The sequence below is a fragment of the Pan troglodytes genome, chromosome 18 (genome assembly GCF_028858775.2).
Source record: "Pan troglodytes isolate AG18354 chromosome 18, NHGRI_mPanTro3-v2.0_pri, whole genome shotgun sequence".
Lineage (NCBI taxonomy): Eukaryota > Metazoa > Chordata > Mammalia > Primates > Hominidae > Pan > Pan troglodytes.
The window spans coordinates 85,670,334-85,697,825 of NC_072416.2; the positions used below are offsets into that span (position 1 = coordinate 85,670,334).

Consider the following 27,492-nt stretch of genomic DNA (forward strand, 5'->3'; position numbering starts at 1 on the left):
AAAAACTAAATAAATAAATAAATGCGTTTGAGGGCCAGGCAAAAAATAAATGAGTGACACTGGATGGTATAATAAAATAGGGGGTGGTAAGGCTTGTGGCCAGTCAGAGATTAAAACTACTTGTTGTTTGTTTGTTTAAGAGACAGGGTTGCCGGGCGCGGTGGCTCACGCCTGTAATCCCAGCACTTTGGGAGGCAGAGGCGGGCAGATCACTAGGTCAGGAGATCGAGACCATCCTTGCTAACACAGTGAAACCCCATCTCTACTAAAAATACAAAAAATTAGAAGGGCGTGGTGGCAGGCGCCTGTAGTCCCAGCTACTCGAGGGGCTGAGGCAGGAGAATGGCATGAACCCGGGAGGCGGAACTTGCAGTGAGCCAAAATTGCGCCACTGCACTCCAGCCTGGGCGACAGAGCAAGACTCCGTCTTAAAAAAAAAAAAAAAAAAAAGAGACAGCAGGGTCTTGCTCTGTGGCCCAGGATGGCACACAGTAGTGCGATCATAGCTCAGTGCAGCCTCGAATTCCTGGGCTCAAGAAATCCTCCCACCTCATCCTCCCTCGTAGCTGGGACCACAGGTGTGTGCCACCACACTCAGCTAATTTTTAAAATTTTTTGTAGAGACAGGGTCTTGCTTTGTTGGCCAGGCTGGTGTTGAACTCCTGGGCTCAAACAATCCTCCTGCCTCAGCCTTGCAAAGTGCTGGGAACACGTGTGAGCCGCTGCGTCGGGCCCTGTTTTTCTTTTTCTTTTTTTTTAAGCAGAGTTTCCTAGGGTGGCTGTAAACAAATGATCATGAACTGGATGACTTAAAACAACAGAAATTAATCCTCTTAGAGTTCTGGAGGCGGAGGCCAGAAATCAAGGTGTTGGCAGAGTTGGTTCCTTCTGAGGCTCTGAGGGCTTGTCTCCCAGCCTCCTAGGGCTGCTAGCCATCTGTGGGGGGCCTCCGCTGGTGGACTCATCACTCCAGTCTCTGCCTCTGTCTTCACGTGACTGTCTCCCCTGCGTGTCTGTGTCCAAATTCCCCTCCCCAAGCTTGCAATTCACCTCCTCAGTCCCCCCACCACTTCCTCTGTGAAATGGATATAAAAATATCTACTTCACAACATGGCTGGGAGAATTAGTTGAGATGATGTTTAGCAAATGCTTAGCAGGTGCTCAGGAAACAGTGGCTGGCATCGCTTTGAGAAGGTCTTCACCCTGGTGTTGTTCTTCGTTTTGTTTTGAGACAGAGTCTCGCTCTTTCACCCAGGCTGGAGTGCAGTGGCGTGATCTCAGCTCACTGCAAATTCCACCTCCCAGGTTCACACTATTCTACTGCCTCAGCCTCCTGAGTAGCTGGGACTAGAGGCTCCCACCACCATGCCCAGCTAATTTTTTGTATTTTTAGTAGAGACGGGGTTTCACCGTATTAGCCAGGATGCTCTCGATCTCCTGACCTCGTGATTTGCCTGCCTCGGCCTCCCTGAGGGCTAGGAATACAGGCGTGAGCCACCACGCCCGGCCACCCTGGTGTTTTGAGGTAGGTGGGGATCCTGTGAATGGCTACATCACGTAAACAACAGAAACACAGCTAGTGCCCGGGTGGAAAGTGTCCCATCGCACTGGAGCTGTGAGCAAGCTCCTGATGCCAAATGAACACCCCTTACCTGTGTGTGTGTGTGTGCGCATATGTGTGTAGGGGCACGTGTGGTATGTGGTCTGCATGTGTGTGTATGTGTGTGGTACGTTGGCATGTATGTGTATGTGGCATGTGTGATATGTGTGTTATGTGATGTGTATGTGTATATATGTGTAGGTGTGTGTAGGTATGTGATATGTATGTATTTGTGTGTGGTCTGTGTATGCATGTGCAATGTGTGTATATGTGTTTGATATCTGTGTGGTGTGTGATTTTTGCATGGTGTGTGTATGCATGTGCAATGTGGTGTATACGTGTGTGATATCTGTGTGGTGTGTATGTGTGTATATGTGTGTTGGGGTATATGTGTGATATGTGGTGTGTATATATGTGGTATGTGGTGTGTATGTGTGTATATGTGTAGGTGGTATGTGACATGTACGTATGTGTGTAGATGTGTGTGTGCATGATGTGTGTAGGTGTGTATTTTATATGTTGTGTTTATGTAAATGGCATGTGTGGTGTGTGTATGTGTATGACATATGCTGTGTATGTGTGTGTAGGTGTATGTTGTGTATGGTGTGTTTATGTATATGTTTATATATGTGTGGCATTTTGTGTGTGGAATGTGTGTGTTATGTGTGTGGTGTGTGTGGCATGTGTGCTATGTGATGTGTATGTGTGGTGTGTGTGTCATGTGCTGTGTGTGTGGTGTATGTGTTTATGTGTGTGGGTATGTGTGGTGTGTATGTATGTGAAAGTGTGTGTGCTATGTGGTGTGTATATGTGTGTGGGTATGTGTGGTGTGTATGTATGTGAAAGTGTGTGTGCTATGTGGTGTGTATATGTGTGTGGCATGTGCTGTGTATCTGTGTATGTGTTTATGTGTGGTGTGTTATCTGTGGTGTGTGTGACGTATGTGTGAAATGTGTAAATGTTGTGTCTGCTATGTGGTGTGTATATGCATATGTGTGGTGTGTGTGGCATGTGTGTTTATGTGTGGTATGTGTGTTGTGTGTGTGGCATGTGGTATGTGTGAAATGTGTGAGTGTTGTGTGTGGTGTGTATATGTGTATGGTATGTGTGGTGCATATGTGTGTATGTGGCATGTGTGTGAAATGTGTGAATGTTGTGTGTGCTATGTGGTGTGTATATGTGTATGTGTGGTATGTGTGTGGCATATGTGTTTATGTGTGGTATGTGTGTTGTGTGTGGTGTGTGTGTGGCATGTGGTATGTGTGAAATGTGTGAGTGTCGTGTGGTGTGTATATGTGTATGTGTGGTGTGTGTGGTGTGTATGTGGCATGTGGTATGTTTGAAATGTGTGAGTGTCGTGTGGTGTGTATATGTGTATGTGTGGTGTGTGTGGTGTGTATGTGGCATGTGGTATGTGTGAAGTGTGTGTGTTGTGTGTGCTATGTGGTGTGTATATGTGTATGTGTGGCATGTGCTGTGTATGTGATTGTGTTTATGTATGTGTGAGGTGTGTGTGTTGTGTGTGGTGTATGTGTGGCATGTGGTATGTGTGAAATGTGTGAGCGTTGTGTGTGCTATGTGGTATGTATATGTGTGTGTGGTACGTGTGTGGTATGTATGTGGCATGTGGTGTGTGTGAAATGTGTGTGTGTTGTGTGTGTGCTATGTGGTGTGTATATGTGTGTGGCATGTGCTGTGTATGTGTGGTGTATGTGTTTATGTGTGGTATGTGTGAAATGTGTGTGCTATGTGGTGTGTATATGTGTATGTGCAGTATGTGTGTGGCATGTGCTTTGTATGTGTGTGATATATGTGTCTATGTATGTGTGTAGTATGTGTGTTATGTGTGGTGTGTATATGTGTGGTGTGTGTGGCATGTGCCGTGTATGTGTGTGATGTGTGTTTATGTTTGTGGTATGTGTGTTGTGTGTCATGCATGTGGCACGTGCTGCGTATGTGTGTAGGGTGTGGTGTATGTGTGTGGTGTGTGGCATGTGGTGTGTGTGGAATGTGTGTGTTCTATGTGCTATGTGTGTGTATATGTATGCCTGTGGTATGTGTGGTGTGTGCATGTGTGTGGCATGTGCTGTGTATGTGTGTGTGCTTGTGTTTACAACACAGACACCCCCACCTGAGTTTGGTGCAAGCAGCACCTTGTAAGAAAGCAATTCTGACAGTCACTGCCACAGTGGCTGCATTGCCTGGAGCCGGCCGAGTGGAGGCGGAGGCAGGGGCTTAACACCGGGGCTTCCATCATGAGCGAAGCTGGTGCTGGCTGTCATCATTTGCAGATGAAACAACTGGGGCAGAGTGGTCACTTGCAAAGGATGGCCCGCCTGCCAGGACAGAGCTAGGGCTCAGCCTAGCAGCCTCACGGTGCCTCTCGCCAAGCCTGGCCAGGCTAAGGGTTTTGGCACCGAAAACAGGAAGGGCAGAAGTGCCAGGGGACAAAGCACGTTCATGCCTCATTTAGCCCTGGTGACATGCTTTAAAATCAATAGGTCATTTTCCTCACCTGGCTGAGGGGGAAATCAGGCCCTGGGGGAGGCCAGCAGATACCAGCAGGGCTAGGACTTGAACCAAGGTCTCCCGATCCCAAATCCCACTGCCCCGTCCCCTCCAGAGCAGCTGTGGGTCAAGGCTGGGTCTGGATGATGACTCTGGCGAGGAGGGTCAAGTGGACCAGGTTCCTGAAGCCGCACAGCTGTGGCTGGTGTCCCGGATGCCGACGCCTGTTGAGACCTGCTGGTGGCTGGGGTTTCATGTCCTCATTTCCCTTGGCCCTCACAACAATCTTGCAAGTAGAACATTCTTCCCCTTTTACAGATGAAGAAACTGAGGTTTAGAGAAGCCGCTTGCCCAGCGTAGACAGCGAGAAGGACAGGTCCAGTTCTGCTTGATGATGAAGCCTGTGTCTTCTCTGCTGTGTGATCCTAATCACGTTGGGAGGTTCCTGAGGAAGCAGAGGATTTTGCCCTTGCATTTGAGCCACAGCAGCTCTAGTAAGTACGTGTGTGTGCATATGTAGGTCCTGTGTTCCTACTGATACTAATACGTACAAATTGCATATTAATATATATTAACATGTATTACTGTATAATAATACATATCTGAAAGCTGGCTTCAGCTTAAGACTTTGTTTGAGAGTGGTTTGAGGGTTAACACTTTTTTAACCTGCTGGTCCACCTGTCGTACATATGATACCTTGCACATATTTGAGTCTTGGCATGCCTGCTTCTTTTCTCTTACCCAGGGATGGCTCTTCACTAGGAGGCTGGCACAGAACCATTGGAACAACCACTGGTGCAAGACACAGTAAAGCCCACCTGTGTATTCCTGTGGAAGCTGGCCATGACAATACACATAGACCAGAGGCTTAATTAAATTCTCAGCTCCTTGAGAGCAGGAGTCAGGGCTGAGGCTGATTAAGTTTGTCACTTTGGATTTCCAGCTCCGGATGGGTACCATGTATGCAGTTGGTGCTTATTAAATGTTTGCTGGTGGTCTTTCTGCCTTTTTTTTTTTTTTTTTGAGATGGAGTGTCACTTTGTCGCCTAGACTGGAGTGCAGTGGTGTGATCTTGGCTCACTGCAACCTCTGCCTTCTGGGTTCAAGTGATTCTCCTGCCTCAGCCTCCCTAGTAGCTGGGATTACAGGCGCCCACCACCACACCCAGCTAATATTTGTATTTTTAGTAGAGATGGGGTTTCGCCATGTAGGCCAGGCTGGTCTCGAACTCCTGACCTCAAGTGATCCACCTGCCTCAGCCTCCCAAAGTGCTGGGATTACAGGTGTGAGCTACCATGCCTGGCATTTTATTTTTATTTATTTATTTTTTTTGAGACAGGGTCTCGCTTTGTCACTCAGGCTGGAGTGCAGTGGTGCAATCTTGGCTCACTGCAACCTCTGCCTCCCGGGTTCAAGTGATTCTCCTGCCTCAGCCTCCTGAGTAGCTGGGACTAGAGGCTCCCACCACCACGCCCAGCTAATTTTTGTATTTTTAGTAGTGACGGGGTTTCACCATGTTGGCCAGGTTGGTCTTGAACTCCTGACCTCAGGTGATCTGCCTCCCTCGGCCTCCCACAGTGCTGGGATTACAGGCGTGAGCCACCATGCCCGGCCTGTTCTGGCTTCTTACATAAATTTTTACAATGCTTCTCCCAAACAGAAACATTTTCTTCTATAAAGATTATGGTACTACGTTAATTTCTCCAAAGAGTGGGCTATCTCATCTACGAATTATGGTTTGTCATGTATAACTATGGTTTTACCCAAATGCTTGTAAAGTGGAATTTTCCCAAAATATTGTTAATATTTTCTTATAACATGGCATTCATCTCAGGAAGGGAAAGACTTGAACTGGAGGAGAATTCAGCAGTCATCCAGATTAACTCTTTAATTAGCAAATGAGGAAGGTAAAGTTCAACATGTCAGAGGGACTTCCAGGGGTCAACCGGCAAATCCACTTAGTAACCTATATTTGGGAACCGGTTGCTGGTGCAGAAAATAACTGATCGATTCACAATATCTTCAGATTCTGGATCAATTATATGCTTGGCCAAATTTTTCTTCAATAGATGTGAGAACATTTTTCAGTAACGTGTTCTGTTCACTATCCATCCAAGCTTCTGTCATTAGATAAGACTTCACCCATGTAACCTGCTACCTAGACACCCTCGGAGGGCAGGGTCTGCGTCTGTTTGCTCAGAGTGGCTAGTATATACATTTGTTGAATGAATGGCTGATGGAACTTGAATTGAAACACAGTATATTACGTTCTCATTTATTCCAATGGTCCACTTCGTATAGATCCTGCACTATCCTGTTTAGTTGCTTCTGGGTTTTAGTGATAAATGCCTTTGGTTGCAATTAACAGTGACATAAACATATGGAGGGTTATTTTCTCACAGAACAAGAAGTCCAGAGATGGGCAGTTGCTAACGCTGCACCAGCAATGATGCTCAGTTATGTTGGAACAGCAGCCACAATTCTCTTGGCTTTTCCTCATGGTAGCAATATGACTGCCATAGCTCCAAGCATCGCATCCTGCATTCAGTGCAAGAAAAAGGGAGTAAGGGATGAAACCAGCAGATGAGGAAAAGCAAATGCTTCTTTTTCCCCCTGAGAAACCCTCTAATAGATTTCTGCTTCAATCTCATTTGACAACACTGTACCAATGGCCACCCATAGCTGCAAAGGAGATGAGGAAGGACAGTGGGCAGGATCTGACCAGAGTCTTTGCGATTGAGCTTGCTCTCTTATGCCTCTGCCATCACCCACAGAGAAACATGCCCAAGTTAGCCGTCTGGTCCCACGAGAAACATGGGAAACGGGGATCAGAGCCATCCTAGCCGAAATGAGCCCAGATCAGCAGGCCTTAGTGGACCCCAAGATAGGTAAGTCCAGAGCTGCCCAGTTGAACCCAGTCTAGATCAGCTGATCCTCAGCCTCCTCTGCCTGCAGATGTGTGAGAATTAATGAGTATTGTTTGTCAATGATTTCTTATTCGGTATGTTTGTAGCCATGGTTAATGGATACAGAAGGCAAACTTCATTGTTTACCATGGAGTCAGTATCAGAGCATATATTAAGGCAGACACTGGGGCATAGGAAAGAGGATCAAGGCACAGTGTCTCCCCTGAGGAATTTATGTCCCCAGCTGGCGAGCATGACGCGTACATGAGTAAATGAAGCCCCAGCATCATGTTGCTTTGCTGTGACATTTCTCGTGTCATCATCTCCTCAACAACAGAAGCTACTGTGTGCCTGGCATTATGTTAGGCTTTTTACACATTTAATCCTCAACACAGCCCTGCCCCAGGTAGGGTGCGTTGGGCTGCACACGTCAGAAAATACAACTCAAAGGGCCTAAGCCATTGTCAAGAAGTCCTGAGGTCTGAGGCTCTCCAGAGTTGGTTGACTCATTAACTCAAGGACACCACTGAGGACCCAAGCTCTTTCCGTCTATACATTCTGCCCTCCTAGCGTGTCAGCCTTAGCCTCAGCCTGGCTGTCCTCATACACTCAAGTGGCTGCAGCCATTCCAGCCAGCAGCCAGTAGCAGAAGAAAGACTATAAAGGCAAAAAAATACCTTTCCCCGAAGCCCCTCTGCAGACTCTCATTGGCCAGATTGTCTCAGTTGGCCATGGTTAAACCACCCAGGAGAATACAGTCACCATGGCCACCCTTGAGCAGTTAGACTATGCCTTCTGGGGCAGGAGCCAGGCTCCCCTGAAGGCCATGGCTGTGCAGAGTGTGAGTGCCAGAACACAATGAGAGTTCTATCTGTAAATGAGGCTAGTATGGCTCAGAGAGGTTATATAACTTGTGTGAGGTCACACCTGGTAAGCTATAGTGCCGGGTTTCCAACCCGGATCTGTCTGACCCCAGATCTCCCCTAGACCTCAGCTGCTTTCCACAGGGTGGTGGGCTGGGGCTGCTGTCATCCCGGGCTGCTGCTACCCTGCTGCTCCCGCACTCTTCGTGGTCATCCTCCTGCATTACAGCCCATTTTCAATCATGTAGGTGCTCAGTAATCACTCATTTTTCAGCTGGGCAGATACACTCACAGTCCCAGATCATGGCATGGACTCATTCCAGCAATGTTGTCTGCAGGCCAGGTCTGCCAGATGAATCCCCGCCCCACTGGCAATGGATTCCGCAGCCCGTGGACACACTTTCTTCCTTCCCGTTCACGTGGCTATTTCTCTGAGAACCAGCAGCAGTGCTAGGAGGAGGGAAGGAAGTTATTGACTCTGTCACTCATTAGCGTCTCCGAGGAAGTGTGACCAGGAGGAGGCTGGAGAGGCTGTCTATCCGTGGTTTCCTGCTGTTGAACCCATGGCTGGCCCTGACGGAGGACACCTGCAGAATAGGCACGTTGTCCACAACATTCTCAATCCTCAGCGTTCACTTGGATCTTGTGCCGTGATTATCACTCGCATGAACACTAGCCTCCGCCCCGCCTCGGCCCCGAGCAGACTGCGCTGGAATGCTCCTCACCCCGTCGGCTTATTAATGGTTAGCAGCTGTTAATAAGTGAGAGCGTTGGAAAAGGCCAGCGCTTTGGAAACCAGGTTTCTGTACTTCCTATCTGTGTGGGCTTGGGTGTGCCTTACTCCGTCTGTGCCTTGGTTTTCTCGCTGTGTAATGCGTAATGCCTGGCAGCATTGCTGTGTGGCTCGAGGACCATGAATATTGAGGATCCAGCGCATTGTAGGCACCCAAGAGCGGTGGACACTGATACCATTATCAATGGACTTGGGCCAGTAAAACAGGGAGGAAGTCAAGGCTCCTAAGTGAAACCATTGAGTTGTTTGTTTGTTTTGAGGTGGAGTCTCACTCTGTTGCCCAGGCTGGAGTGCAGTGGTGCAATCTTGGCTCACTGCAACCCTCCGCCTCCCGGGTTCAAGCGATTCTCCTGCCTCAGCCTACCGGGTAACTGGGACTACAGGCGCACGCCCCCACACCCAGCTAAATTTTGTATTTTTGGTATAGAAGGGGGTTCACCATGTTGGTCAGGCTGGCCTTAGGCTCCTGACCTCAAGTGATCCACCCGCCTCGGCCTCCCAAAGTGCTGGGATTATAGGTGTGAGCCACTGCGCCTGGCCGAAACCATTGAGTTTTATGAACTTCAGTGCCAATTTATTACAGCCCTTGGGGTGTGGCCTGCGTTGGACTCTTGTGAAGAGAGTTGAATCTCCTAGTAGTCAGCTGGCATCTTAGCATACACTGAAGCAGGGATTGACATTTTTCTATGAGGACAGGCTTCAAAGTCTTTCGAGCTTCCTTGCTTTGTCCAGGGAACTGGGAAAGAAAAATTTAAGGGATTTATGCTGCCTTCTGGGTAGGAGTGTAACTTCCTGTTGCTGCTGTAACAATAGTTACCACACACTCAGTTGCTTAAAACAACACAAATTTATTCTCTGACAGTTCTGGAGGCCAGAAGTTCAAAATGAGTTCCATGAGTTTAAAACCAAGGTGTCATCAGGGCTGGTTCTTTTTTTTTTTTTTTTTTCTTGAGACCAAGTCTCACTCTGTCGCCCAGGCTGCAGTGCAGTGGCGCAATCTCCGCTCACTGCAAGCTCCGCCTCCCGGGTTCAAGTGATTCTCCTGCCTCAGCCTCCCAAGTAGCTGGGACTACAGGCGCCCACCACCACGCCTGGCTAATTTTTTGTATTTTTAGTAGAGACAGGGTTTCACCATGTTAGCCAGGATGGTCTCGATCTCCTGACCTTGCAATCTGCCCGCCTTGGCCTCCCAAAGTGCTGGGATGACAGGTGTGAGCCACCGCACCTGGCTAGGGCTGGTTCTTTCTGGAGGCTCAGAGGGGAATCCATTTCCTTGTCTTTTCCAGTTTGTAGAAGCTGCCTGCAGTCCTTGGCTCATGGCTACTTCTCTGTCTCCAAAGCGCATCACTCTGCCTTCTGCTTCCACAGTCACATCCCCTTCTTTTACCTTTGAACTTCCTGTCTCCCTCTTTTCTTTTCTTTTCTTTTCTTTTTTTTTTTTTTTGAGACAGGGTTTCACTCTGTCACCCAGGCTGGAGTGCAGTGGTGTGTTCACAGCTCACTGCAGCCTTGACCTCTTGGGGCTCAAGCGATCCTCCTGCCTCAGCCTCCAAGTAGGTGGGACCACAGATGTGTACCACCATGCCTGGCTAAATTCTTAATTTTTTGTAGGGACGAGGTCTCCCTTTGTTGCCCAGGCTGGTCTTGAACTTACTCAGTATCATGAGAACAGCATGGGGGAAACTGCCCCCATGATTCAGTTACTACCCACCAGGTCCCTCCCACAACATGTGGGCATTATGGGATTACAATTCAAGATGAGATTTGAGTGGGGACACAAAGCCAAACCATATCATTTCACCCCTGGCCCCTCCCAAATGTCATGTCCTCACACTTCAAAACACAATCATGCACTTCCAACGGTCCCCTAAAGTCTTAACTATTCCAGCATGAGCCCAAAAGTCCAAGTCCAAAGTCTCATCTGAGACAAGGCAAGTCCTTTTCACCTTTGAGCCTGTAAAATCAAAAGCAAGTTAGTTACTTCCCAGATACAATGGGGGTACAGGCATTGGGTAAATGCACCCATTCCAAATGAGAGAAATTGGCAAAAACCAACGGGCTACAGGCCCCACGCAAGTCCGAAATCCAATGGGGCAGTCATTAAACCTAAAAGTTCCAAAATGATCTCCTTTGATTCCATGTCTCACATCCAGGTCACACTGATGCAAGAGGTGGGCTCCCACGCCCCTCCCAGCTGCTTTCATGGGCTGGCATTGAGTGTCTGTGGCTTTTCCAGGTGCACAATGCAAGCTGTTGGTAGATCTACCATTCTGGGGCCTGGAGGATGGTGGCTCTCTTCTCACAGCTCCACTAGGCACTGCCCCAATGGGGACTCTGCGTGGGGTCTCCAAACCCACATTTCCCTCCTGCACTGCCCTAGCAGAGGTTCTCCATAGCAGGGAGCTCCACCCCTGCAGCAAATTTCTGCCTGGACATCCAGGTGTTTTCATACATCCTCTGAAATCTAGGTGGAGGTTCCCAAACCTCAATTCTTTTTTTTTTTTTTGGAGACAGAGTCTTGTTCTGTTGGCCAGGCTGGACTGCAGTGGCATGATCTCAGCTCACTGCAACCTCTGCCTCCTGGGCTCAAGCAATTCTCCTGCCTCGGCCTCCTGAGTAGCTGGGATTACAGGGGTGTGCCACCACAGCTGGCTAATTTTTGTATTTTTAGTAAAGACGGGGTTTCACCATGTTGGCCAGGCTGGTCTTGAACTCCTGACCTCAGGTAATCCAGCCGCCTTGGCCTCCCAAAGTGCTGGGATTACAGGCGTGAGCCACCGTGCCCGGCCCAAACCTCAATTCTTGACTTCTGTACACCTGCAGGCCCAACACCATGTGTCAGCTGCCAAGGTTTGGGGCTTGCACCTTCTGAAGCAATGGCCTGAGCTGTGTGTTGGACCCTTTTAGCCACAGCTGGGATGCAGGGCACGAAGCCCCGAGACTGCACAGAGCAGCAAGGCCCAGGGCCTGCCCCTCGAAATCACTTTTTCCTCCTAGGCCTCCAGGCTTGTGATGGGAGGGGCTGCTGTGAAGGTCTCTGACATGCCCTGGAGACACTTTCCCCATTGTCTTGTCAATTAACATTTGGCTTCTTGTTACTTATGCAAATTTCTGCTGCTGGCTTGAATTTCTTCTCAGAAAATAGGCTTTTCTGGCCGGGCACAGTGGCTCATGCCTGTAATCCCAGCACTTTGGGAGGCTGAGGCAAGTGGATCACCTGAGGTCAGGAGTTCGAGACCAGCCTGACCAATCTGGTGAAACCCTGTCTCTACTAAAAATACAAAAATTAGCCAGGTGTGGTGGCAGGTGCCTGTAATCCTGGCTACTCAGGAGGCTGAGGCAGGAGAATCGCTTGAACCTGGGAGGTGGAGGTTGCAGCGAACGGAGATCATGCTGCTGCATTCCAGCCTGGGCAACAGAGCAAGACTCTGTCTCAAGAAAACAAAGAAACAAACAAAAAAAAACCCAGAAAATAGGTTTTTCTTTTCTATCACATTGTCAGGCTGCAAATTTTCCAAACTTTTATGCTCTACTTCCCTTTTAAACACAGGTTCCAATTCCAAACCATACCTTTGTGAATACATAAAACTGAATGCTTTTAAGAGTATCGAAGTCACATCTTGAATGCTCTGCTGCTTATAAATTTTTTCCACCAGATACCCTAAATCATCTCTCTCAAGTTCAAAGTTCCACAGATCTCTAGGACAGGGGCAAGATGCTGCCAGTCTATTTGCTAAAGCATAGCAAGAGTCACCTTTGCTCCAGTTCCCAACAAGTTCCTCACCTCAATCTGAGACCACTTCAGCCTGGACTTCATTTATTCACATCACTGTCAGCATTTTGGTCAAAGCCATTCACCAAGTCTTCAGGACGTTCCAAACTTTCCCACATCCTCCTGTCTTCTGAGCTCTCCAAGTCTCCAGGAAGTTCCAAACTTCCCCACATTTTCCTGTCTTCTTCTGAGCCCTCTGTTCCAACCTCTGCCAGTTACCCAGTTCCAAAGTCGCTTCTGCACTTTCAAGTATCCTTATAGCAGCACCCTACTCCCAGTACAAATTTACTGTATTAGTCTGTTCTCAGGCTGCTGTGAAGAAATACCCAAGAGTGGGTAATTTATTTTTATTTATTTATTTTTATTTATTTATTTATTTTGAGATGGAGTCTCACTGTCACCCAGGCTGGAGTGCAGTGGCACAATCTCGGATCACTGCAAGCTCCACCTCCCAGGTTCACGCCATTCTCCTGCCTCAGCCTCCCGAGTAGCTGGGACTACAGGCGCCCACCACCACACCCGGCTAACTTTTTTGTATTTTTAGTAGAGACAGGGTTTCACCATGTTAGCCAGGATGGTCTCTATCTCCTGACCTCATGATCCGCCTGCCTCAGCCTCCCAAAATGCTGAGATTAAAGGCGTGAGCTACCGCGCCTGGCTTTTTTTTTTTTTTTCTGAGACAGAGTCTTGCTTTATCACCCAGACTGGAATGCAGTTGCATGATCTCAGCTCACTGCAACCTCTGCCTCCTGTGTTCAAGCAAGTCTCCTGCCTCACCCTCCCCAGTAGATGGTATTGCAGGTGCGGGCCACCACACCTGGCTAATTTTTATATTTTTAGCAGAAACGAGGTTTCCCCCATGTTGGCCAGGCTGGTCTCGAACTCCTGACCGCAGGTCATCTGTCCACCTCAGCCTCCCAAAGTGCTGGGATTACAGGAATGAGCCACTGCGCCCTGCCCTTATTATTATTATTATTATTTTTGTGGAGACAAGGTCTCACTGTGTTGCCCAGGTTGATCTTGAATTCCTGGCCTTAAGTAATCCTCCCACCTTAGCCTCCCAAAGTGTTGGCATTAAAGGCATGAGCCACCACACCCGGCCAAGATACATAATTTAATCACATCTGCAAAGTCCCTTTTACCACATGAGGTCACATCCACAGGTTCTGGGGATTAGGACGTGGGCATCTTTTTGGGGACCGTGATTCAGTCTGCCACAGTGGGTACACAGCAAGCCAGTGATGGGGGTAATTAAGTTAGCATTAAATATCCCACGTGTTCTATGTTCTAGAGCAGTGATCATGCCCCTGGGGTGTGAGGTGATCCACTGAGGACCAGGAAGAAGAGATGAGATTATTGCTTAAGAGTAAGCAAGAAATCAGGTTTTATGAATATTGACTCTGAGCTGACGCTGGCTCTCTGTACCTATGACAGTCTAGTCAGAAAAACAGAAAACGCACTGGTTAGTTTAGCAGAGAGAATTTAATATTGGGCATTGGTGGAACAAGGAATGGAGGACTAAAGAGGCAGAAGGGGGACCTGAGGTCACAGGCAGGGACACCTCTCAGGCTTGGTGGCACTGCGGTGGTGGCTTTTCAGCTGTCACCCAAGGGAACCTTGCAGGATGAATGGGAGTTTCACGGTGAAGTCCCATCTGCCAGTTTGTTAGCTCTTTTTTTTTTTTAAATGAGACAGGGTCTCGGTCTGTCAATCCAGGCTGGAGTGCGATGGTGCGATCTCAGCTCACTGCGACCTCTGCATCCTGGGCTCAAACAATCCTCCTGCCTCAGCCTCCCAAGTAGCTGGGACCAGAGGCATGCGCCAACACACCTGGCTAATTTTTATGTTTTTTGTAGAGATGGGGCCTCACTGTGTGGCCCAGGCTGGTCTTGAACTCCTGGGCTCAAGCAATCTGCCCACCTTGGCCTCCTAAAGTGCTGGGATTACAGGCGTGAGCCACCACACCTGTCTGTTAGATCTTAAAATATGGCAACATACGTTGGTGAAGTATTGGCTTACCAGAGTGGATCTGTAGCTGCTGGTACCTATCTTGTCTGGTTCTAACTAAATTCGGTGTATGCCTTAAAAAGATTCATACAAAGGAACTGTGGAATGCAGGAAACACTAACAAGCCAAGCAGAGTAAAGAGTGAGAACACATCAGAGCAGCTGTCTTATTCCTGGCCTGTGCTCTTGGTCAGACATATCCCAAGGTAAAAACAAAGGCAGCCAGCCAGTCAGCCCACAGAGGACAGTCACACAAACCCTAATTATCCAGAAGTCTAGTCAAAGTACAGATTAGAAAATCCATCATTGTTGACAATAATCCTCACCCCAAATGCATATTTTGCCTTGAGATGTAATGGAAACCATCATAATTAGCAAGACATTAAAAAGACATTGTTTGTTTAATCTTTTACTTGGCATTTAGAAATTTCCATTTTGGCTGGGCGTGGTGGCTCACGCCTGTAATCCCAGCACTTTGGGATGCCGAGGTGGGTGGATCACCTGAGGTCAGGAGTTCAAGACCAGCCTGGCCAACATGGTTAAACCCCGTCTCTACTAAAAATACAAAAATTGGCCAGGTATGGTGGTGTGCACCTGTAATCCCAGCTACTCAGGAGGCTAAGGCAGGAGAATCTTGAATGTGGGAGGTGCAGGTTGCAGTGAGCCAAGATCACACCACTGTACTCCAGCCTGGGCAACACAGCAAGACTCCATCTCAAAAAAAAGTCCATTTTGTTAGGAGTTTTATGATTACACGTAAAATATGAGAGCAGCAATGCATATATATAATTCATAAGTTTTAAGATACACGTATATGGTGGACACCTGCAGGAAAGGTTTTGCCCATTAGGATCTATGATCTAAACACTTTGGAGACTCCTGCCCTGAAGAGTTCATGTCTATGAGCTATCCAAAAACCCAGACCAGGCCGGGCGTGGTGACTCATGCCTGTAATCCCAGCACTTTGGGAGGCCAAGGCAGGCAGATCACTTGAGGTCAGGAGTTCAGGACCAGCCTGGCCAACATGGTGAAACCGCATCTCTACTAAAAATACAAAAATTAGCCAGGTGTGGCAGTGTGCACCTGTAATGCCAGCTACTCGGGAGACTGAGGCAGGAGAATCACTTGAACCCGGGAGGCAGAGGTTGCAGTGAGCTGAGATCATGCCATTGCACTCCAACCTGCACAACGAGAGCGAAACTCCGTCTCAAAAAATAAAAAAAAAGCTCAGATTAAACAATGATTATAGATGTTTTATGAAATCAATCAAGAAAGTTCATAAAGAGGATGAGCACAATTTTTTTTCTGTCTGCAAGATCCGTATTTGTTGTTCTGTGCCACATTAATGATTACATAACAATTATATAACATATATATCCAGGCCTTGATAATTGCCATTGTCTACAAGATGCTCTAGAAGTCCAAAGGGAAAATGAGCCTGAGAAAGTCCAATAGGGCTTCACAGAAAAGGTGGCATTTAAACTAGGCCTTTCTTGGAGCTGGAGAGTTCCACGTGGCTAGGGAGGCCTCACAGTCGTGGTGGAAGGTGACAGGCACGTCTTAATTAATGAAGCTTTAAATGTTTTTTCACTGGGGCCAGGCATGGCAGCTCACACCTACAATCTCAGCACTTTAGGATTACTTTTTTTTTTTTTTTTTTTTTTAAGCAGAGGGTCTGTAACTTTCACCAGATTCTTAAGGAGACTGTGACCTGGGAGAGTTTTGTTTTTTTTTTTTTTTTTTTTTTTTGAGACGGAGTCTCGCTCTGTCGCCCAGGCTGGAGTGCAGTGGCGCGATCTCGGCTCACTGCAAGCTCCGCCTCCCGGGTTCACGCCATTCTCCTGCCTCAGCCTCCCGAGTAGCTGGGACTACAGGCGCCCGCTACCACGCCCGGCTAATTTTTTTTTTTTGTATTTTTAGTAGAGACGGGGTTTCACCGTGTTAGCCAGGATGGTCTCGATCTCCTGACCTCGTGATCCGCCCGCCTCGGCCTCCCAAAGTGCTGGGATTACAGGCGTGAGCCACCGCGCCCGGCCTCGACCTGGGAGAGTTTTAAGAGTGGGAAAGCTGTAAGGCCACGCTCAGGCTGGATTCCAGCTGTGGGACCCCTCGCTTCACTTCTCTGAGCCTCAACTTCCTCATCTGTGCAATGGGGCAGCCTCGTGGACATGCAGGATTGCAGTTCTGGACATGCAGAGCCTGGCATCCAGAGGAGCCCAGCGCCCGCCAACTGCAGCACCCAGCACCAGCAACCCCAGGGTTGGGGGCTCACTCCATTCTTCTCCCCAGGGCTACACCACCTCTAGCTTCCTGGCCGTCAGTTTCCCCAGCAACTTCATTTTGTTTATTTGCAATGGCTTATTGGGGTCTCCTGGAGAAAAGATTCTCAGCTGAGTTCCAGAAAATGAACGCGCTCTCCCCGTGCTCGGAGAGCTCCCAGCTGTTCTCTTGGCTGGCCGGCTCAGAAGAAATGATGTTAGGAATGTTTATCTCGGAGGAAGCGGAAGAGCTCCTTTCAGCAAAATAAGAATGAACCACAAAACAGGGTGCAGAGGGCCTTGTCAAGGCAGCATAGCGTGGTGCCATGGGAACATCCCCTTCCTTTGTCCTGCCTCAGCTGACAGTGCCTCGGAGATGCCCTGAGCTATGTCAGCCCGGCTGGCATCCAAGGGGTTCCTTATTGGCTCACAAGACACGTTGCATTTTCAGGACCAGAGAGACTTGGAGGTCCTCACCTGCAGCCCTGGGCCTTTGTTTAGGCTGTGCTGTGAGGCTGGCTCTCTGTGGTCAGCATCTCAGCGTCCCTGCCTGGCCAGCAAAGGGGTGACATTTTCCTTGGGTGCCCTCTTGCAACATGGCGTTAAATTCTCAAAAAGGTGCAAACCCTTAGGGTGAAGTTTGTGTCTAGAATATAATGGTTAAGGGCCTCGGTTCTGGAGTCAGAGTGACCAGGGTTTGGGTCCCGGCTCCATTGCTTTATAGCTGCCTGAGCCTCCGTTTCCCAGTGTGTGGAACAGCTGGTAACCAGCATTCCTACTCCCATGGGTGTTGGAGACTTGAATGAGATCGTCATTACAAAGCGTTCAGCACAGGTTAAGTGCTGATAGGCGGAAAGGAGATAATCAGTGGTAGCGATTATTATTTTAGTTGTCTACTTATAAAATCAAAAAATCGGAAATAGAAAAATACAAAGAAGAAAACCAAAAGTGCATGTAGCCCCATGGCCCGGCAATCCACACCGCTGGCCTTTTGTTAGCTGTCCTTCCTGGTTTTTTCCTGTGGGTGTGTATGCGTGTATATTTCATAGGATCTGGTCATTGTTGAATGAGGATAGTTTATGTATGTATAGACATGTTAGTTTTTTCTTAATACCAGGCATAATGTATCTTAACCCACTTTTTTAAAACATAAAAATACATGGAGAACACATTCTCCAAATCATTACATTTTACCATATTGCATATTTTTTCACTTTGTAATGTTTCGAAGTAAGGATGTGTTTTAGAATCAATGTCAAAAGAAATGTGCCAGCTATTTCTTCTTTTTCCCCCCTAAAATGGGAGTTATGATGACACTGGTAATACAAATAACAAATGATGGCTTCTCAGATTCAAAGAAACACAGCAGCCTAAAAGATCCTTCTTAAATTCCACAAAGGATTCCTCAGTGCCACTGTTGTCATTAGCTCAATTGACCTCTATTTTTGGACATTTTGGCTCCTTCGTTTTTTTTTTTCACTATTACCCACGATGCCGCACAATAGAGTCTGCAGGGAACGCAATTCAATGGGCCAATGGGCCCTGAGGGATGGAGGCGGGGTGGAAGGTGGAGGGACCTGAGATTTTCTGTCAAGGTCATGGCCAGCCTGTGCTGGCCTTGTAGGGAGAAAGATGGGGGATAAGTACCCCAGCCTCCCTCCCCGCCCTCTCTCACATCTCATGCCAGGGTTCCCCCAGCGGGAAGCAGAGAGGGTGAGGAAGGGCGAGGGTATGGTTCTCAGGCCAGCCCCTGGGCAGGGAGAGAGTGACCCTGGTTGGGCAGCCCTGTGGCCCAGCACACCAGCCCTGTGGAGCTGAGATGCCGGCTTTAGATGGGGGGACTTACAACATGGGCTTTCCCTTCTCCAGTGGAACAGAAGGTGCCGGCGAGAGGCCCTCCTTATCAGCGCCAGGGACAGATTGCTCAAGAATCTGTGTGCTCCAAGGCACAAGAGGGGTGCTGTCTCCTTTTCTGGAGTTCCGTCTCATGCCTACGTTTCGGGTAGGATGCTATTTTTAAGTGACTGGCACCGTGGATCAGTACACTTGGAGGGAGGAGAGGGGATGCCACACATAGCAGGGGTGGTTGCTGCGAGCAGGGGTGGGGAGAGGAAAGGGGGCTGCCTTCGAGCCACTCTGACAATGAGGCTGAGGGCTGGCTGGCTGGCTGTCACACCCACGGCCGACATTAATCACATCCTGCCTGGCACTCCCCAGCAGCTCTGACACATGTGGCCGCACCCCACTTCTGGAAAGCTCCCCGCACAGGCTCTGCAGAGCGTTTCTCGCGACACTTCCCGTGCTGGATCCGTGCCGCCAGCATGGATTCCTTCAGCCTGGCTCCGGCCTGGTGTGGGCTCTGAGCCGCCATGGGACTAGGCAGAACACGCTGTGTGCAATGCAAAGCTGAGCACGCTGGGCCCCTTCGGGATGCTGGCGGTTACGTGGGCAGTGGGACGGGTGGGGTGACATGGAACATGCCTCAGTTGCTTCTCCAGCTAGGGTTTTGGGGTTGCAAGCAACAGAACCTGGCTCTTGCTAACCATGTTGGGGCTGGAGGCAAGGGTTTACCGGTAGGACCTGAGCTAGCTAGAGTGGAGAGGTAAGATGAGAGCCAGCCCACAGGAAGGCCGGAGTGGAACAGCGTTGGGGGCCTGAAAGATGGGGACTAACAAGCAGCCTCTGGCTGGGAGGTTCTTCCGGGATCAATTTGCTCCATGCTACAGAGGGGACTTGCTCAGGGCCACGTGGCTAATTGGAGGCACGGACAATCTCCGAACTCAGACCTCTGACGGATGCCGTCCTCTGACCAGCCTAAAGCTGCCGGGGTCCTCCCAGCTCAGGGACGCTGTCCTCACAGGAATGCCTAATGGGGCTTCCTCCCTGCCCATCCCAACCCCTGGGGCCACACATTGCTTATTTTGGATTACACCGGGCAGCCTGTGCCCCGGGCAGAGAGAGGGAGAGCTTGGGCAGGACTGGGGAGTGTGACTCATTTCTGTGTACCCAGCCAAGCACCAAAGGCGATGCTGGCAAGCGGGAGACAGTCCACAGCCACTCACCAGCAGCCAGAAGCCAGGCTCAGGACAGCCAGGCCTCAGCTTACACAGAGGCCACCAAAGAATGGCCCGGCAGGATGCCAAACCTCATTTATCTGAGCGGAGCAAGGCCGCCTGGTCAGTGTCCACTCCACACCCAGGCCCTCCTCTCTTTGCTGCGGCCACAGCAGACACGCCAGCTGCCCCATCGCTGCACAACGCCAAGCCTCCGTCCACCTCGCCCTGAACGCCCTTCCCCCGTGTCCCTCCTATCTCCGTGAACGTGGCATGAAAGAATTCACGCTCTGCAGTCAGAAATCCAATGCCTGGTGTCACAACTTCCCAGCTATAGATCTGGGGCGAGTTGCATCCCTTCTCTCTGCCTCAGTTTCCTCCTTTGTAGCATGGGGATAAGACCTTCTTTGCAGGGTTTGACAGCCAGGAATCAGGTGTGCAAAAGCGGAGGTGTGGTTCATCACAGGGGCCTGCTGTGGCGGCTGTCCTTCTCCTAATAGCCGCATTCCCCGGACCCAGCTGGGAGGAATGTGCCAGCCCCCAGTTTGCTCTCCCTCTTCCCGTCTCAGTGATCCAGGCCATAAAAATGGCTCCTCCCAGATGCCGTAAGATAGAAGCTGCATTGCCCTCGTGGCAGGAAGGGGACATTTGGGCTACTTCAAACCAAACCAAACAAAAAACTCACTGTCATCAATTCTTGCCTTCTAAAGGGAGGGGCACATTTCATCTTGGGGATGCTGGCCTGGGGATTCCAGCTAGCCAAGAGCAGAGGAAACATCATTTCCAAGCACCAGCTAGTGCTCTGTGCTGCTAGAAGTCCCAGAGTATCCTGTTCCGGCTCAGTTGAGCCCCTTAGTGAGCTCAGGACTCTTTTGGCTGCCAATGACAGAAATTCAACCTGAATCACTTACAGGAAAAATAATATATATTATATATTATAAAATATATATAAATATATGTATATATATATTTTTTTGAGGTGGAGTTTCACTCTTGTTGCCCAGGCTGGAGTGCAGTGGCGCAATCTCAGCTCACTGCAACCTCTGCCTCCCAGGTTCAAGCGATTCTCCTGCCTCAGCCTCCCAAGCAGCCGGGATTACAGGTGCCCACCACCACGCCTGGCTAATTTTTTGTATTTGTAGTAGAGACAGGGTTTCACCACGTTAGCCAGGCTGGTCTTGAACTCCTGACCTCAGGTGATCCACCCGCCTCGGCCTCCCAAAGTGCTGGGATTACAGGTGTGACCCACCGTGCCCGGCCAAGCAAAAATACTATCAATAGCTCACTTAACTGGAAAAAAGCCCCTGCAGGTGAGTCTAGCTTCAGGCGCAACTGGATCCAGGGACTCAAATGATATCTCCCCTTCTCTCTGCTCTGCTTTCCTCCGTGTGGTGATGTCACTTTCTAGATATCTTCATCCACTTGAGCAAAGATGATAGTAGCTCCAGGCTCTGTGGCAGGTTGTGTATTCTAAATTTGGCCACACCAACATATGTCCTATCCACGTGTCATTTGTAACCATCTCAACCAATGGAAAATGTTGGAAGCGACATTCTATGACTTCTGAGGCTGGGTCCTGAAAGGCAATCCAGTTCTGCCGGCATCCCTCTCTTTGGGAACACTTAGCCCTTGGAAGCCAGCACTATACTGTGCCTTGTCCTGACCCCCAGAGTCCATAAGCTCAATCAATACTTGTTTTACGCCACTAAGTTTTGGGGGAATTTGCGATGTGCCCTGCTGTAGCTTTCGTGATCCCCATAGGTCAGAATTGAGGCAGTTGACCTTCATCCCTCCAACACGATTGGCCAATTCTTAGTAAAGATTCAGATCAATCCAGCCTGCATGCAGATCACATCCCTAAATCAGTGACTGTAGCCAGAGGGATGGGGAACTAGGCTGGACCATGAGCATCCTCTGGCTTGATGAAGGGTGGGGACAAGGAGCACTGACCTTGTCAGGACCACAGGGAGTTGGCTGGGGGTGGCCATTGAGGAGAGGTGGAAGCCACTATCAGATGGACAGGGAGAGATGGCAGCCAAAGTCCATTGTCATATAAAGGCAGGAGCTGACTGTTACTGCCCTGCCTTTCAGGAAAACGTTTGATTTGTTAAGGGGAAGGTGATGGAGGTTTTGGAAGGGGAAATTAGAAAAATAAGAATACGAAAATTAGCCGAGTGTGGTGGCATGTGCCTGTAGTCCCAGCTACTCAGGAGGCTGAGGCAGGAGGATCACTTGAGGCCAGGAGGTCAAGGCTGCAATGAGCCTTGATTACACCACTGAAACTCAAGCCTGGTCAACAAAGCAAGACCCTCTCTACAAATAAACATGGCCAGGTGCAGTGGCTCATGCCCATAATCCCAGGACTCTGGGAGGCCAAAGTGGGCAGATCACTTGAGGCCAGAAGTTGGAGACCAGCCTGGCCAACATGGTGAAACCCCGTTTCTACTGAAAATACAAAAACTTAGCTGGGTGTGGTGATGTATACCTGTAAAACCAGCTGCTTGGGAGGCTGAGGCAGGAGAATCGCTTGAACCCAAGAGGCAGAGGTTGCAGTGAGCCAAGATCATGCCACTGCACTCCAGCTTGGGCAACAGAGTGAGACTCTGTTTCAAAAAATAAGATAAATAAAAGAAAAGAAAAAAGAAAGAAAGAAAAAGAAAAACAAGAGTAATACTGCTTTTCCTACCATACATGGATAGGATTTGAAGAAAGCAGGAGAATGACAAGCTAGCCGAGCAACTCATGCCAGAGTCAGCCATGTTTTGTGAGGAACTAACATTTACCCAGGGCCCGTGCTGTGCCCAGCCCGGCATTAGGTGTTTTCTATTCATTCTCATTTAATGAGCCTGTAGCTCTTGGAGGGCCAGGACTGCGCCTGTAGGGCAGCATTGAGTGTGTTCATCAGGACACGTTCTGGCTGCTAGAAAAAAGGCCAAAATGACAGTGGCTTAAACAAGATAGAAGCTTGTTTCTTTCTCATGAAACAGCCCCAGATTGAGCCTAGCAACTTTGGATGCCCTTTGGTGTCTATCTGGCTGGTCTGCCAAGCCTAACATGTGGTTTCCATCTTAAGATCTGAGATGGGGCAGCCTCAGCTCCGGCCAGCATGTCCATATTCCAGCCAGGCAAGGAGGCAAGAGGAAATGAGAGCAAGGCCCAGAGCTTTACATCTCACTGGCCAGAACTGTGTCATGTGGCCGTGTTGATCCAGAACCCAAGAGAGGGTTCTCGGATCTTTCACAGGAAATAATTCAAAGTAAGTCTCAGAGTGCAGTGAGAGGAAATGGCTTATTGAACACTACTCAGTGACAGCCCAGAAAGCCCAGAAAGTTACAGCCCAGCAAGAAAGTTATACCCTCAGAAAGCAAGAGGAGGAGTACCTCATCATCGTTTTAACTTCCTCTTATGAAGAGGCCTTATCTATGGAAAAGCTAAGCTGTGTCTACTCCATGCGGATGGGCTCACAGCGTGACAACGTGTCTTACTTTGCTGATTTAAAGAAAACTATCCTTGGCACTTAGTGCGTAAATACATCCCAGCACGACTATCATGATCCTGAGAGCATACACTGTTATGGGTGTTGGGACACCTGGACATTCCGTTGTCAGAGGAGTGTGTTCTTGTTCTTGCAGGTATCATCAGGCCGTTTCCTCAACTGTAAACGTCTTATCACCATGGAGTGTGACCAGCCAGGAATGTGTCTTGCTAATTTTAAGATAGAGCTGAGGTGTTTGTTTGTTTGTTTGTTTTTGTTTTTGAGACAGAGTTTCACTCTTGTTGCCCAGACTGGAGTGCAATGGCGTGATCTCACCTCACTGCAACCTCTGCCTCCCTGGTTCAAGCGATTCTCCTGCCTCAGCTTTCCGGGTAGCTGGGATTACAGGCACCTGCCACTACGCCCGGCCAATTTTTTTTTTTTTTTTTTTTTTTGTATTTTTAGTAGAGACGGGGTTTCACTATGTTGGTCAGGCTGACCTTGAACTCCTGCCCTCAGGTGATCCACCTGCTGCGGCCTCCCAAAGTGCTGGGATTACAGGTGTGAGCCACTGCACTCCGCCGGAGCTGAGTTTTTAAATGGTGTCACCCTGGCTCTCCTATATTCTTCTTTCTCTACCAGCCACATCTAGCTGCAAGAGAGGCTGGCAATGTAGCTTTTAGCGCTTGATCCTGTGCCCCATGGAAACTCAAGGGCTCTAATGCTAAAGGAAGAATGAGAGGATGGATATTGGATGATAACTGGTGGACTCAGCCTAAGACACTCGAAGCTGAAGAGCTGGCAGTGCCCTAATGATAGCCCCTGTGGGACAGTGGTTCACAGCCTGGGCCCTAGAGGCCAGGCATGGTGGCTCAAGCCTGTAATCTCAGCACTTTGGGAGGCCGAGGCAGGTGGATCACAAGGTCAGGAGATCGAGACCATCCTGGTTAACACGGTGAAACCCCGTCTCTACTAAAAGTACAAACAATTAGCTAGGCATGGTGGCGGGCATCTGTAGTCCCAGCTACTCGGGAGGCTGAGGCAGGAGAACGACGTGAACCCGGGAGGTGGAGCTTGCAGTGAGCCGAGATGGAACCACTGGACTCCAGCCTGGGCGACAGAGCAAGACTCTGTCTCAAAAAAGAAAAAAGGAGCCTGGGTCCTAGAGTCACACGGCCAGGGAGTTTCATCTTGGCCCTACCCTTGAAATCTGTGTGACATAAGCCTCAATTTCCTTATCCATAAAATAGGGGTGATGATAATACCACATTTCATTGATTCTTTATTTTTATTTTATTTTTTAGAGATAGATTCTGTGCCTAGGCTGGAGTGTAGTGGTGTGATCGGAGCTCATTGCAGCCTCAAACTCCTGGGTTCAAGTGATCCTTCTGCCTCAGCCCCTTGAGTAACTGGGGCTACAGGCATGCTACCATGTCTGGCTAATTTTTAATCTTTTTGTTGAGATGGGGTCTTGCTCTGGTGCCCAGGCTGGCCTTGAACTCCTGGGCTTAAGCGATCCTCCCGCCCAAGCCTCCCAGAGCGTTGGATTACAGGTATGAGCCACTGTACCTGGCTTCATATTTTATTGATTCTAAGATTTGAATTTTAACGTCTCTAAAATTAGGTTGTGTTTACAAGTAATGATGTGTTTAGTTGACAGGGTTTTTTTTTTTTTAATTCTTAAAACCATGGTAACATAATGGTGTATCTTACAATGAACGGTGACTAGGATTTCATAAAATACAATTGCTATTTTGATGATAACATCATTAATAGAATATACACACTCTATTAATAAAATTATTAATATGATAGAATATAGAGTGTTGAAATTCATATATATTCATTTGAATAGTTCCAGGACTATGGTAAGAACTCAGTAAATGTCAGCCATTATTCCTATCACCAAGTGCCCCCAGCATGTAGGAAGTGGCTCATTTACCTGGAGCTAAAGGAATACCCAGGGCGGGGTCAGTTTTTTAAACCACCCACCTGTAGGTGAGGCAAAGAGCCTGGCAGGTTCTTCCTCCACCCTACACACCACTCAGGTTCTAAACATCAACTCTGCAGTTGCTGGCTAGATGGAAGGAGAGTGGGGCAGGTGGAGATCGCTCTCCCACCTGTAGGTTAGGGTTAGGTTAGGGTTAGGGCTTAGGGTTAGGGTTAGGGCTTAGAGTTAGGGTTAGGGTTAGGCTTATGGTTAGTGTTAGGGTTTAGGTTTATTGTTAAGGTTAGGTTTTAGGGTTCGGGTTAGGGTTTAGGTTTAGGAGTTAGATTTAGGGTTAGTGTTAGTGTTAGGGTTAGGGTTTAGGTTTTGGCTGAGGTTTATGGTTTAGTGGCAGGGTTAGGGTTTTGGGTTAGGGTTAGTGTTTAGGGTTAGGGTTAGGGTTAGAGTTAGGTTTTAGGGGTAGGTGTAGTGTTTCAGGCTAGGGTTAGGGTTCGTGTTAGGGTCTGAGATGGGGTTAGGGTTATGATTAGGATTATGGGTTATGGCTTTGGGTTATGGTTAGGTTTCTGGGTTAGGGTTGGATTAGTGTTTAGGTTAAGGGATAGGTTATGGTTTTGGGTTAGCTTTAGCTTTTTGGGTTAGCTTTAGCTTTTTGGGTTAGCATTTGGGTTTAGTGTTAGGGTTAAGGTTAGGGTTAATTGTTAAGGTCATGAGTTAGGGTTAGAGTTGAGGTTAGTCTTTAGGGTTACGATTAGGGTTAGGGTTAGGGTTAGGATTAGGGTTAGTGTTAAGATTACTTTTCCTGCGATCCCGGGATTGGTTTTCTGTGGCTGCGTAGCAAATGCCCATCTGCTAAGTCACTTAAAAGAATAACCATTTATTCTCCCACAGTGCTGCAGGACACAAGTGTGGTGTTAGCAGGACCATGCTCACTCCTAAGGCTCTGTGGCCAGGACCTTTGTAGCCTCTCCCAGGTTCTGTGGGCTTTGGGCATTCCTGGGCTTTCCTTGTTTCATAGACACATCACTCCCAACTCTTCCTCCATCTTCATGCACCTTCCCCTCTGTGTGTTTCTGTGTCCTCTTCTCTTCTTTTCACAACACTGTCATTGTATTTAAGTCCCATCCTATTCCAATGGAACCTCATTTTTAACTAACTACACCTGCAAAGACCCTATTTCCAAATGAGGCGACGTTCTGAGGTTTCGGGTGGACATGCATTTTTGGGGGATATCTTTCAGCCCCGAACTCCTCGGTACCACAGCGCTCCCTGCCTGGTTTTAGTTGACTCTGTTCTCCACTTTCTCTTTTTTGCTTTTTTTCACTCCCTGGCTCATCTGCAGTTTCTGCAAGGCATCTCCAACACCAGCCGTTGTGAACAGTCTGTTCTGTGCAGACAGTAAAGGTGGTGCCCATCCAGAATATCCTGTGGGCTGCTGTTAGAATATTATCAGTTAGAGAAGAGATGAGGGAAAGATAAACCCAGGAGAAATAATTAATAGAAAGGAATGTCACACAGCACGAACTCACTCCAGCACATAAAAATATGTTACCAAAGTTCCTTGGAGTTCTATTTATTCTTTTTTTTCTTTTCAGTGAAAACAAAAACAAAAATATTCTAGTTAAGCACTGAACTTGTCAAAGCACAAAGACAGCGTAAGAAAGTTTGAGTTTAGGGCATCAGCTCTTCTCTTTGCTAAGGTGAAAAGGAAATAAACAAGGCAAAGATGTTGTCATTGAATGTCGCAGAAGAGATTATTCTACCAAGGGCCAGAAGGAAGCCTCTTAAGAGTCTTCAGGGTTTGTTAATTTTAATCAGCCTCTGGGCACACTTGGGTCACAGTGGTGCAACGATGCTTTGGGGATTGTTTAAAAGGCACTATGCACTTGGTTTTACTAGAATTATGGAAAAAGTTTTATGAGGTCAGGTTTAATTATTTAAAAACTGGAAGGGATCTTAAGAAATCATATATCTCAGTTTTCCCAAAACCATATCAGCCTTAACACATTTTTTTTTTGATAGAGTCTCACACTGTTGCTCAGGCTGGAGTGCAGTAGTGGGATCATGGCTCACTATAGCCTTGAACTCCTGGGCTCTAGTAATCCTCCTGCCTTAGCCTCTCAAGTGGCTGGAACTATAGGTGTGCACCACTATGCCAGGCTAATTTTTAAAAATTTTTTCATAGAGATGGGGTCTTGCTGTGTTGCCCAGGCTGGTCTCAAACTTCTGGGCTCAAGGGATCCACCTGCCTTGGCCTCCCAAAGTGCTGGGATTACAGATGTGAGCCGTCACACACGACCAACGCTGTTT

General features: G+C 48.4%; 1 long non-coding RNA gene across 1 annotated transcript; it reads left to right on the forward strand.

Annotated features, from left to right (window-relative positions):
- Window positions 1-1,067: 1,067 nt before the first annotated feature.
- LOC107968930 (uncharacterized) lies at window positions 1,068-18,228 on the forward strand. Its single transcript, XR_008539857.1, has 4 exons — window positions 1,068-1,525; window positions 4,427-4,602; window positions 4,854-6,996; window positions 8,216-18,228. It is a non-coding gene; the product is annotated as an uncharacterized LOC107968930 (long non-coding RNA).
- The last annotated feature ends 9,264 nt before the right edge of the window (window positions 18,229-27,492 follow it).